Source organism: Pleurodeles waltl, chromosome 8, assembly GCF_031143425.1.
Source record: "Pleurodeles waltl isolate 20211129_DDA chromosome 8, aPleWal1.hap1.20221129, whole genome shotgun sequence".
Classification (NCBI taxonomy): Eukaryota; Metazoa; Chordata; class Amphibia; order Caudata; family Salamandridae; genus Pleurodeles; species Pleurodeles waltl.
The window spans coordinates 765,991,698-766,004,796 of NC_090447.1; the positions used below are offsets into that span (position 1 = coordinate 765,991,698).

The following is a 13,099-nucleotide window of genomic DNA, read 5'->3' on the forward strand; positions in this document are numbered from 1 at the left end:
TCCAAATCTGTATCTGCTCCCAAATATATTTAAAGGATGCCCCATGTTAACCTATGAGAGAGAGAGGCGTTGCAACAGTGAAAACCGAATTTGGCAGTATTTCACCGTCTGGACATGTAATACACATCAGTGCATGTCCTACCTTTAACATAACTGCAACCCGCCCATAGGGCTACCTAGTGCCTACCTTGGGGGTGCATTACATGTACAGAAAGGGACAGTTTGGGCCTACCAAGTGGGTACACTTGTCAGGTTGAATTGGCAGTTTAAAACTGCAAACACAGATACTGCAGTGGCAGGTCAGAGCGATGTTTACAGGCCTACTCGTTGGTGGCACAATGAGTGCTGCAGGCCCACTAGTAGCATTTGATTTACAGGCCCTGGGTACCTCTAGCGCGCTTTACTAGGGACTTATTAGTAAATCAAATATGCCAATCATGGAAATGCCAATTACACATACAATTTACATAGGGAGCACTTGCACTTTAGCACTGATCAGCAGTGGGAATTTGTGCAGAGACCATAAACCAGCAAAAACAGAGTCCAGTATACCATGAAAACAGGAGGTCAGCAGTCAAAAGGACATGGTAGACCTGGCAGCTTTTTTGTGTGTGTGTGTGTGTGTGTGTGTGTGTGTGTGTATGTGTATATATATATATATATATATATATGTGTATATATATATATATATATATATTTTTTTTTTCCAGGTTTTCTCACCCAATCAGACAAGAAATCAAGACACCAGACGAACAGTTCCAGAATATATTAAAGAAAAATGGTGTTCCTCCCAAACCCCATATTATCTTCCTTTGCAATATCCTGTTTTGTTCACAATTACACTCTCAAATCTTTTAATTTATAAGTTGCACATTACTCAAACGAAATCTGTTCATCCCTTCACTATTGGGCACACGTCACTTGTTTTGTTGACCGACATCAAAATATACTAGTTCTTGGATGTCTCTTCCCCAAACACCATTACAATTTTCCCCATCTTTAGAAGGCTACACATATATCTGAAACCTATGACTCATCACGATCCTAATCCACATAACATGGTTAGATTATGTATCAGTTACATTTCTTAGTCCCATTTCATTTGATGATTCATTTTAAAATAGTACTGACCAACTTTCGGCCTCATCTTTTTCACCTAACATTGTAAAACATACGACTGTGGGAAGATTACATGCTACGCCCTACGGGGAATTTGAGAAGAAAGACTGTAAAAAACCATAGGTTAAATATAAACAAATTTTAGGTGATTAATTATATGTTTGGAGTGTAGGAGTTTAACGGGGCGATTGGGGGGGGGGGGGCGGGCATTGATGGGTTGCTGTTTTAAAATGGTGCATGTGATACGCTTTCTGTAATAGAAAAGGACTCTCTGATGGTGTGAAGAGATGACATAATCCACTTTGTAAAATGTGTAGGTGATGAATTGCATATCTAGAGAATGTGAGTTTAACAATAAAAATGAACATAATTAAAATAAAAGGATTGATTAATCCAAAATATAGACAGATTGATGTTTCAAGATGGTGCATGTTGTACAGTTAGACTATATGTGGATTAAAGAGCTCCCGGCCGGGCACTACCATCAGATATCATCTCACTCTGAAATACTAGTCCAAGACTGACTAATTCCTACCTACAGGTCCCCTAGAGGGCTAGGGTCCCTCTGCTGGGCTTGCAACAGTGTTTGTTGCACGAGTGGAATCAGAGTGCCCCTGGCTCTGTGGTGGAGCTGCTTGGTTTGGACATTATTTACGTGCAGTGCTGCTTACACGAAGGAGGCAACCACCTGATAGAGTTCGGTAACAATGAGCAGCATTTGGGTGAATATATATATATATATATATATATATATATATATATATATGTGTATGTATGTATATATATTTGGTGGTATTTGTAAGGGGTTCTGTGGCGGATTTACCTAGGGAGTTAAGCATCAGACTTATCTACTTTAGTGACTATAACTAGTGCACTGCATAGAGACCATTACTACTAATGTACCTGGAAGTTGGATTTGTTAACAACAACAAAAACGTTCCACCTTGTTAAGCTCATTAGAGAGACATGAACCAAACTAGTACAACCTTGAAAATCCGTGTGGCGGAAACTAGCCTTGATGCCTAAAAAATGTCTCCACACGCAACCTTTGATTATGGTTTTTTGTGTCAATTCAGTGAGTCTTTCTCCAATAATTTGAAGCATTACCCTTGGTCACCAGTTGTGCCACTTTAGGGAACATTCCTCATTCTAAAATGTACAATGAGCAAGAAGGTTTTTAAACTGCCCCCCCAAAAATCAGTCATCTGAATTGTGTAACTGTTTCCAGCTATGTTTGAAGAAATCTGTAGCTGTTCAGCAAGTTAATTGGGAAGTTCTTTTTGAGGATGTGCTCCTTCATAAAGGTCAGAATATGTCACAGTGAAGTTAGCCAATGACTGATTAAGACATTAAGTGATGTGATCAGAATTACAGGTTGTTGAGCTTACGCCAATGATTAAACCTGCTTCCCCTGTGCAAAATCTGCTTATAAACTGGGCTGTGGAAGGACACAAATAATGCTGCCATGCCTCAGGGAAACACACAGAAGAAGGGCACCTACGCTATCTGACCTAACAGACACAAGTAAATGAGTGTGACAATGGAGTCAGACAATGGAGTCAGCCAATGGTAAGTAATGGGTGGACTCCAAGCCCACTGATTTAAAAAGAAAAAAAAAATGTGCAAAGGGACAGCTCGTGTGCTGTCTTTGCGAAAACTAAAAACCCTGGTTTAAATTGAGTGCTTGAGAAATGGCTCTATTTTAAAAAGTTTAGAGATACTTAGTACAAGAAGCTTCACTGTGATAAACCTAAAGTGGTAGTGTGTGATCCTCTTGATGTCTGAGAAGGATAGTATGACGATTACTAGCCTCCACTCATACGTCCTCTTTATTCCACCTTATGCAAAGGTTGCGAAGACCACATTTTTATGCAGTATAGATTATTATGCCTACTGTTGTTCTTTCGTATTAAAAAATGTAGTGAGCACTGGTTGGCCACGTTTCTGTTGGGATCATATGCTGGATAATTATATGGTTACTCTTCATGTGGGTCAGTTTATAGCTTGTTGGTCATGGACTGGGTTAATAATAAATGTAATGGGTAGTAAGGGTGAGAGTTGGCCGCACTCAAGGCGAATGTACATAAGAATTGTAAGTCTGGAAAACAGGACGTGGTGCAAGTGATCAGATGCCCTACTACCCTTGGGCAACAATAATGTGTAGGGTTAATACACAGATAATAGCATACAAAAGAGATCACAGCACACAATATACAATGGTCAAATACGAACGAGATTGAGACATTTTTGTCGTTATGTATTAGGTTGAATGAAGCAATCACACATTTCGGTATTCAAGTCTTGTCTTCAGGAAAAAGTTCATTTATTCAAAGCGAAGTAACGTTCAGTAAGACAGAAAGCATCTTTCCAAGACAGCCAACACGTGTTTCGTCACACCAGTGACTTTTTCAAGGCCGAAGATTAACGAAAAAGGTTATATGAGAAGAGGTCCAATGCATCTCAGGACCTATGAAAGTCCAAATATTAACTTGGTAGTCTCTAAGTAATCGTCATCAGCATATAGTGGAGATTCCAAAAAAACCTGTGCGAGGTTGTTCATCTAAGTAGAGGGACCCTGGTAGGTCCAAATGTAAGTTCCATCAGTAAAGTTTGTTGCCGTCCGCCCGTGTGCCAGCGTTTAGACCTCGTTTAGACAGTCTACTCGTGCAAGTTCCCCAGTTAATATGCATTAATGTGCATGTTTTAAAATTGTCAGTTTCGAAACATGCACAAATGGGAGAGAAATAATAAAAGTAACATTTTACTCCTAGCTTATTAAAGACATTTCAGTGGCAGAAGATCCTGTACATGAAGTGGTCCTTGTTAAATTATTTGGTGACTCCATGCTGTCTCAATCCTTTCACAATACTATTACTTGTATCAGTCAGAGAATTCTAGCCTCTCCTGTGTCCGAAACACACCTCATACTTTTTATTACCATTCAGGTCTGGCACCTTACCATATTGATTTAAGATGATACCCTAGTGCTGCATACATTTATTATGGCCTGAAGAAGGGGCACTGCTTTCAAGGAATACTAAAGATGCAAAAGCCACACACAGTACTGTCAAATGATGTTTCAAGGAATATTCAACAAAATGACTGTCCATTGACGTGTGAAAATCATGAGGATGTTATCTCCAACTATCATTCTAATTTGATTGATTCATTTTACTTCAATAGTGTCATAGGAGGGAAGGTCCTGCAATCTAGAAATTGTAAGTTGGAATGTGTATGGTTTTAGGCAAATAAGGTAACGTCATTTTTTTTAAAGTTTAATTTTAGACAATCATGAAATTAGTTTATTGCAGGAAACATGGTTTTGGGAACTACCGAAGATACAATGCTTTACATCCTTTATTAAACCAGGGTTTCAGACTACAAATTGTCATATTTCCAGCAGGTTTTTAACATTAATACTAAACAAAATCTCAAAAATCTAAGTCAAATTCATCCCAAGCGTCAATGGTTCTGATAATTGTTAGATTGATCAATGTTTACATTCGTAAAATACCTTCACTAGTATTGACATCTACATTTCTGAAATGGAGGAAGAGCTAAACAAACATTTGGTAGATTAACCGCAAGCACCTAAAATTATCACTGGAGATGTTCATTTGAGGCTTGCTCCAGCTGAAACCAATGTAATAAATAGCGATTTACTTGACTTATGTGCAGTCCCGGCTGGTGGTTTCCCTTCTTGCAAAATTTCTTCTGGAGCTATACATGTAATCTGGCAGAGAATAGGATAATCTGTTTACATGGATGAAGTATGATGGACTCTCAGCACATCAGACTTTCTGTAATAGAAATCAAACTTGCCTGATTGATCATATTATGGTTTCTTTACCAACATGTTCTATTTTCTCCATTGTGTCTATGCTAACATAGACAGGTAGTGATCATTGGCAGACTTTCAAAATTACTAATAAAGTCCTACCAATTTAAGTAGGCTGTCACTTCAGGTTGGCAGCAAGAACTGCTTTATCACAGCAATAATGGTTCTGAAATCTCTACAAAAATGAGTTGTTTTAATAAAAATAAATATAAATTGTATAAAAGGTCAGTGTAAAAGTTAGGCTTCAGAATGAAAATTGTAATAAAAATATAGTTTAGAAAAGGACTGTTTAAACATGATTGGCTCAGTCATGCTAATGTTTTAAAAGCAAAATCTGTAAACTACAAAAGTATGTGAAGTATATATATTCCCAGTTCAACAGCCGATCCTAACATGAATATTAGAAATGCCCAACTATAATTGTAATTCTGAGGTAATGAATAAGGAAATTGATCAATAGAAATTTTGGAAGTTATCATTCAGATGTATTATCATTCTAGTGGAAAAGTGAATAAGGCATGTAAATCTTCACAGAAATCTAAAATTAGGTTTAATAAAGTTCTTTGTGAAAGACCACTTTGTAGTACAATTATTTTTCCTACCGTTGGTACAGAAACTAATTCATACAATGGAGTTTACAGAGCAGTTAAACTAATGACCTTTATGCTAGAACTTTCAAAGTCATTACAGAATAATAGGCAAATATACTGTCTTGCATCTTCCAGTGGCTAGTGGAAGCTGATAATTATAATTAATAGCAGTGAGTGAGTCAGTTCTACTGTGGTCTCCTCCCCTGACCTCCCAAGTTCCCTGGGTACAGACTCCCCTCCCTTGGATTTGAGCGCATTGCACATGCAGGCTATGATCTGCGCTCCCAGAGCCGTCTGGACGCGTGCTAGCAACCCGGCTTACCTCGGCTCTGGTGCTTTGTTTATTATTCAGCGCGCCCTGCTGTGATTGTGCTACATTGTTTCACTGCTTTTCTGAGGAGACTGGATACATGGATGCCAGCAAGAGGATCAAAGGTAGCTCCCACTGGAGCTGTTGTGAGACAGGAGAGAGCACGCGGCTCTGGTGGTGCAGGAGAGCTCAAGACCTTGAGCAGGTACACAGATGTCAGGTGAGCAGTACAGAACAAAGTTAGCGGCAAATGTGAATTTGCCGAGTGTGCCTTTGGTTAAATATTTTAAAACAAAAACATAGTCTCATATGGCGGCAAAACTGAAGTGCAGGCAATATTGTAGATACTGCTTGGACTTTGAAGTTAAACAGGAGTGCACTAAATAAAGAACTTTTGGCTGGCCATGAGTAAGAAGGTGCACATAGAGCCTTCACAAGCAGTAAGTAGCTGCCCCTCACCGGCACTTGTAAATTTGACTGTGGAAGCCGGCAGAAGTGGTACACGATGAGTGCAGGAGGTTGGAAGCAAGCCATGATACCACTCTTAGCGACGCTTTGGCCCAGGCCGTGACACCGGCTCAGACTTGGGCCTTGGCTCATGATTCACTACTAGCAGTCACTGCTGGGAGATCACAGAAGGGTGAACAAATTCTGGGCAAAGGGAAACTGACCCTTAAAATTGGTCAAGATAAAGACTTGGGAGATAAATGTTTCTCTTTGGCAGACCAATCCAGTTGGACCAGTGATAAAGACATTGCATTTAGGGAGGGGAACAGTTGAGTCTGGAAAATCTCTTGGTCTGAAGCTGGCTCTGGGGCAACTACGCATGGTGAAGGTTCAGAGTGGGGGAAAGGACCAGGCCAACTTGAAAGCTCCAAGGCTGCCACGGTTAAAAGAAAAACTCTCGTTCAGGCTCACCTGCCCGCCATCTAGCCTCTAAAGCATCATGCTGGGATTATTCCTCTGCCCCTGGTTTTTGGGGCCCAGGCTTTCTGGTCAACTCTATAACAGACAAAAGGCCAATCTCCTTGAAAATTGATACATCAGAGTATTATGGAGCATCGGGAGGAGACCGAGGCTGAGAGCCTTAGAACACAGCTAGCTTGTCGCAAAATGAGGGAGCTATTTGATGGGTGGCTAAGATGTGCACTGAATTTGCAGTATGTATGTGAGAGGCTGAGACTCCTATTTCTAAACTGCAAGACGATGCTGCTGCACAAAGGGAGATTATAGACTCTTTGAAAGCTCAGATGGAGGACACTCACTGGAAACTGGTGGATCTTGAGGACAGATCGAGGCATAACAACATCCGAGTCCTGGGAATTCCAGAGGGGGTGGAAGGTGCAGATCAGTGGAGATTTGTGGTGAATCTTTTTAAGGAAGCCTTCCCAGATCTAGTGCAATGGGATTGGAAAAGAGAAGTTCTGAGAGCCCATAGATTCTCCTTTAAAATAAAATAATTGGATGTTGAGGGAGGAAAGCCCAGGGCTATATTGATATGCCTTTATAACTTCCAAGCAAGACAGGCTGTGTGGGACCTTGTTTGTCCAGATCGCAAACGTACTGCTATGGGCTGTGACTTTTTTGTCTGGCCGATTTATTGTCATGCCACTGTGGAGAAAAGATGGAGACTTCGGCAACTAATCTCACCTCTGCAGAATAAGGGGGCCTAGACTCTTATGATGAACCCAGACAAGTTAAAAGTGGCCGTAGGTGGAAGGACTCATTGTTTTTCTTTCTGAAGTGAAGGCAAGGAGTTTCTGGACTCGCTCTGACAATAGACTAAACCGGAGGAATGGGGGGGGGGGGGCATATGGCTGTTATCACTGGATTATGCTCTTCCCCCCCCCTCTTTTTTTCAGCATTAAATGGCACCTTATGAGGAGGATGGCAACATATGATGGGTGGTATTATAGCTCTGATAGTATATTGTCAATGGAAAAGGGACGAGGTTTGGGGGGGAACTGGAGGGGAGCACCGATTCATCTGGGGAAGGACCTGGCTGGTCCTGTGCCTTCTAGTGGGTGGAGAGGGTAGGTAAGGGGGGGGTGGTCAGTGGGGGGTGGTCAGTGGGGGGTTGTTAGGGAGAGAAGGGGGGATGGAGATGCCGGTAGGGAGGACAGGGGGAAGTTTGGGCTAAGGAAGGGCAAGGTGAATAACCAAATGAATGCTTATAGACCGGATGTTCTCACTGGGACAGTAGCAAAAGTGGTTGGCAAAAGACCACGGATGAAAAGTCTCTTGGGACAATTGACTGTAGATAAATTAGGAAGGCATAGGATACCCAGAGGTAAAATATGGCTCATAGGCTCAGAATATGTTCTGTTAACTTATGTGGTTTGAATAATCCCCAAAAGAGAAAGAAGGTGGCTGTGGCTATAAGAGCAATGCAAGCAAATCTTGTCTGTCTACAAGAGACTCGTATTCCCTGGGGGAGGAAGGAGGTATTGAAAGGTGTAGTAATTACACTTTTAGTCTGTACACAGTAGAGAGTGACAACACGGGGTTGCAGTCTTGGCCAGAAGTTCTATCTGCAGACCAGGCCGCTCCCTGGTAGATAAAGGCGGCTGTTGGGTCATCATAAAATGCAAAGCAGGCACAGCTAGATTTACCCTCTACACATCAATGGATCAAACTTGGCTGATGTACTAGATGCTTTAAATCTAGAACTAGCCTCCTGGCCACTCCCTTTAGTAATCTGTAGGGCTTTAACATTCTTCTTGAAGTTAACAAGTGTTTCACAATGTCGGATAGCTACCATGGATGCAAACCCAAGGTGTATAAGGCCCTGCGAGAACTGATAAAGGATCATGCCCTTATGGATGTATGGGAATAACTTAAATCTCTGGACCCTGGCTATACATATTACTCTTCCCCTCATAATAAGTTGGTACGTCTTGATTATTTTTTTACTGGAACAGATAGAACTTTCCTCTAGAATCTTATCGGACCACAATCCATCGTGTTTGGTTATATCGCTGACTGGATTCTTTAGGCCATGCCGAGTTTGGACGTTCGATAAACTACTATGGGAGCCAATCTATTTAGACCATTTGCGAGTATGGCTGAAACAGTTTTTAGAGGATAACAGAGATACCGTTGCTCCAGGAATAGTTTGGGATGCATTAAAGGCTGGGATCAGAGGGGAGACTGAGCTTCGGCTTACATTTGCAGAAGGTGATGGAGGCAGAGGTTAGGAGCCTAAATCAAGAGCTTATGCAGGCTGAGAGGAAATTGATGCAGAGCGTAATGAAGGGGGAAGACGTCAGTTCAGCTCACGCCAGGGTATCAATACTCAAGGCAAAGGCCAATCAGCACTTTAGTAAGGCAGCAGCAGAGAAGTACCAGATGTCCAGGGCTGAATGCTATGAGTTAGGCAGAAGGCCTTAGACAGGGACATAGCAGAGATTGTGGATTCTTATGGATGTAAGGTGGACAAACTGGAGGAGATCATAAAAGTTTTTAGAGACTTTTACGAGGAGTTATAGTCTGATGATCTACAACAAGTAGTTGGGGATTATGGGAGATCAGTGGAGTTCCTGGGGGGAGCGCAAACAGGTTCAGGAGGCGCAAAACCTATTAGATGCCTCAATCTCATTGGAAGAAATTAAGGCCATGAAATCTTCGGCCTCACTGAAGGCTCTAGGGCCAGATGCTTTGCCACTTGAGTTTTTAAAAGTATTTTTGCAGGAACTACGAAAGGATACGTTATCAGCGTTTTTAATGGCCCAGCAAGGGCATATCCTGCCCTCTTGGCAATTAGCCACCAGAGTAGTAAAACAAAAAAAAAATAGAGCTCTAAGTGATCCTAGGTCATACAGACCAATATCACTGTTGAACTGTGATGGGAAAATATAAGCCAAGATTCTAGCAAGTAGGTTGGCCAGGGTTATTGCTATGTTAGTATGTAGGTGACGACATGGGTTTATCCCAGAGAGAGGGACAGTAGACCATATCAGAAGAGCTATATCCTTGTATGATCATGCAGAAGTACATCAAACATTATTCGGCCTGATTTTGTTAGATGCCGAGAAGGCATTTGATCGTGTGTCATGGGCCTTTTTATGGGAGGTTTTGAAATGGGAGGGGGTTGGGGAGGGTTTTTAACAGCTATTAAAGGTTTGTAAAAAAGCCCCCAAAGCCTGGGTATTCTTCAGTGGCCTAGAATCTGACTTAATACGGTGTTTGGAACATATTCTGGCTATAAATTTAAATAAGGACAAGACTCAGGTTATATGTTCAGCCCAGACTATTGTCAGGGACAAGCGGGTCGTATCTGATGCCGGATATGTGGGGATAAGAATAATGTATGCAGTTAGTCAATTAGTGGAGAAAAACATGGCCCCGATGTTGGCTAAAATTGATCTAGTTAGGATAAATCACTTACATTTGTCTCTTCTGGGTCATTGCAAGGTATTAAAAATGAATATCCCGCCCAAAGTATTTTATCTTTCCCGTGCTATCCCCCTGGAGTTCACCAAGAGCTGGCTGGCCAAGCTAGAGAGTATTACAAGCAATTTCATGTGGGGATATACTAAATCAAGAAGGACTCTGAGATATGACTCTGCCAAGATCCCGGGTGGGGGGGCTGTCCCCATTTTATGTTATAGTATTATTATGCATGTGCTCTTCAGCAGATGAATATATTGATTGCATAAGAACACCCCTTCGTTTCTCCAGTAGAGTCTCCTTCCATCAATGAAATGATGCTGGGCTCGGAGGCTCAAGGTTGGCTCCCGAAGCACATAGAACCAAGCTACCATAAGAAAACCAGATTCAAGGCACTACGGGCAGCCCATGTGATATGGCTGCAATTGAAGCGGAGATGTTCTATAGGAAGGATAAACCGTAATACATCAATGTCTGCTCCCCCACTTCCTCCCTCTATTTTTGACAGTTCTATAGTGGACATCTGGAAACGAGGGATAACCAGGATTGGCGATCTATGTGCCAACACTTTTCTCAAATCACTTACTGAACTGTAAGGTCAATACGATTTACCTTGGACTCCTTTCTTTAAAATCTTGCAATTTCAGGTCTTTCTCCATTGTCATAAAAGGGAATTGCCCCTCATAGATAAGGTCCCAATAATAGAAGAAATTAGGCATAAAGACAGAATAGGGGCACTCTATAATTTGTTACTAGATAGTCAAATGGAAGATCTGGCACTTCAGAATGAAAAAAAGGAGTATGCGTCTTGGGAAAGAGGGGATTTGGGTGGAACAGTCTCTGGAAATGGCAGAAAGGACATTTGTTGTATCCAGCTTGAAAACCCAACATTATAAGACAATATTTAATTTGTATTATACGTCGGCTAAGGTTTGCAAGTTGGGTGGCTCTGATGGTAAATGTAACCACGGGGGGGGCTGGGGGGGGGGGGGGGGGAGGCAGAGATTACCCATAGGTTCTATGCATGTCCTAAGCTGAAACCGTTGCTACAGGCAATTGAGCAGCTCCTTGGGGTTATCAGGGGGCATGTTACTCTTGCACCAGCATTAGTACTGTTGGGGTTGGTGGATTCTGAAGAGGCAAATGGGTGAGTGAACATATGTTTATGGCCATGGCGATATTGCGGCTTTGTAGTGCTTCACACTGGCTAAGGGTTGAGCCCCCAGCATTTGAGAACTGGAGGGCGAGATTACTGATCTCCCAGATTTTGGAGCTGAGTTTATATAGGCTCAAAGGTTATAGGACGTGACATTGGGGTGAGCGGATTTGGTCAGCACTGGGTAAGTGGTTGGAAGAAACTATGGTGTGAATTAGGGGTATTAGCTGGTGTTAACTTTTTTTGTGATGATATGGCGTTTTGATATGCTTTCCGATCATTGTATTTCTGTATGTTTTTGATCTTGGATTTTGTTTTGCCTTTTCCTTTTTTTCTGTTTGATAAAATGCTGCCTTGCCCTCAAAAAAAAAAAAAACTGCTCTTGAAGAGATGCTAATAGAAGTGATCAAGACACATGTAAAGATAAGGAAACAGAAATATTATTTTGATTATTTTTGAGCGTACAAGTCACTTTCTTTGTCACTTGATTTCCACCGCACAAGTGGCTTTACAATGAGCTTGCAGTAGTCCTAAATGCACTGAAATTTAAGACTGTAGTACGGGGGGTAACATTCAGCAATACACACAAAGAAACCGTTTTTGCAATTTTGAAGCCACATACCTACTGAAGGACTGAAAAATGATTTAGAAGTGACACAGGTGCAAAGGTAAAAAATCATGTTAAATTTAAACGTGTGCTGGTTCTTATGACACAAAGCAAATGGATAAAAATACAATATGCATAAATAAGCATCAGCATCATTTGAAGTCTAGAAGCTGTCACAGATGAGTATCAATAAATATCACAAGCTAAGTGAATCATATCAGATAGGTCAAGGTAATCAAATTTGTTGAGTTTTTTAGAATTGTGTTGTCACGTTAAATTTTGCGCTGTTGAATGTAAAATATGCCTCTGTTGGACTATCAAATATGTCTCTCAAACTTTCAGCGAGGGTAGGAAAAACAAGAAAAAGTGATGCATGGATTGTGTTAAGCATTCCGAAATATTAGATCGCAGAGTATGTGAAATTGTTTGAACACACATTCTAGATATCCTGAATGTGAGAGAGTATAAATCCGTGCCAGAGTAGATGAATGATTAAATCACAAATGCACAGAAAGCAGTGAATTGATCATTAATGTGAATGTTTTTAAATATAAAAAAAATCACATCTTCTATCCCCACAGTTTTTCCGTTGGTCACCAACACTAAAACGCTTACCTACTACGATAGTCTGATATTCAATATATAATACCTGCCTACAGTTTTTGACCACAGTGTAATAACCATCACCATTAAAAGTCTTCTGTCTTTAGCACTTGCTTTTCAAAATGTCAGTCAGACCTACTGAGTTTCTTATGTTAGCCAATAAACAGACCACACCTATGAAATCTGAAACAACTTTTCACAATGAACCAGTAAGGCCTATAGCCTTTGCCATTGGCTTGATGCCACAACTAACACAGGGCTTACTGAAGTGCACATATACTAGCAACCATCTTGCAATATGTACACAATTAAAGTTGGAAAAACAGTATACAACCCTTCTTTCAAGGGCCTAACAAGGATTACCATAATTTAAATCTTCTACCACTATGGTTTGTTACAGGACCGGCGGATGAACTCCAAAGCTGTAGCCTACACGATTAATCAGAGATTTAATGTAATCAAATATCTGTCTACAGCCTGTTACACA

General features: G+C 41.1%; 1 protein-coding gene across 2 annotated transcripts in view; it reads left to right on the forward strand.

The window, feature by feature from the left end:
• RPS6KA3 (ribosomal protein S6 kinase A3) overlaps positions 1 to 13,099 on the forward strand; it is a 540,094-nt gene that overhangs the window by 45,729 nt on the left and 481,266 nt on the right. The window lies entirely within an intron of this gene.